Raw genomic sequence first — 873 nt, forward strand, 5'->3', positions numbered from 1 at the left:
TTCAGAAATAACCTTTCAAAAATTTTCGAACAGGAAGAGGAGATGGCAGCCGAAAATAATAATAATGCAAGGAGGATGCTTGGTGACTTTACTGCACCTAATTCCAATTTACATGGAAGAAGCATCTCCATTCCTGCCATTGGAGCAAACAACTTTGAGCTGAAACCTCAATTAGTTTCTCTGATGCAGCAGAACTGCAAGTTTCATGGACTTCCATCTGAAGATCCTTTTCAGTTCTTAACTGAATTCTTGCAGATATGTGATACTGTTAAGACTAATGGAGTAGATCCTGAAGTCTACAGGCTCATGCTTTTCCCTTTTGCTGTAAGAGACAGAGCTAGATTATGGTTGGATTCTCAACCCAAAGACAGCCTGAACTCTTGGGATAAGCTGGTCACGACTTTCTTAGCCAAGTACTTTCCTCCTCAAAAGCTGAGTAAGCTTAGAGCTGATGTTCAAACCTTCAGACAGAAAGAAGGTGAATCCCTCTATGAAGCTTGGGAAAGATACAAACAGTTGACCAAAAAGTGTCCTTCTGACATGCTTTCAGAATGGACCATCCTGGATATATTCTATGATGGTTTATCTGAGCTATCAAAGATGTCACTGGACACTTCTGCAGGTGGATCCATTCACCTAAAGAAAACGCCTGCAGAAGCTCAAGAACTCATTGATATGGTTGCTAATAACCAGTTCATGTACACTTCTGAAAGGAATCCTGTGAGTAATGGGACGCCTATGAAGAAGGGAGTTCTTGAAGTTGATACTCTGAATGCCATATTGGCTCAGAATAAAATATTGACTCAGCAAGTCAATATGATTTCTCAGAGTCTGCATGGAATGCAAGCTGCATCCAACAGTACTCAAGAGGCA

The 873-nt window shown here is 40.9% G+C and overlaps 1 non-coding gene across 1 annotated transcript; it reads right to left on the bottom strand.

Moving 5' to 3' along the window:
• Positions 1–438: 438 nt before the first annotated feature.
• LOC148570130 (small nucleolar RNA R71) lies at positions 439–546 on the bottom strand. Its single transcript, XR_015908092.1, has one exon. It is a non-coding gene; the product is annotated as a small nucleolar RNA R71 (small nucleolar RNA).
• Positions 547–873: the final 327 nt, after the last annotated feature.

This window comes from Arachis ipaensis, chromosome B3 (genome assembly GCF_059453495.1).
Source record: "Arachis ipaensis isolate K30076 ecotype BB chromosome B3, ASM5945349v1, whole genome shotgun sequence".
In the NCBI taxonomy this organism is placed as follows: domain Eukaryota; kingdom Viridiplantae; phylum Streptophyta; class Magnoliopsida; order Fabales; family Fabaceae; genus Arachis; species Arachis ipaensis.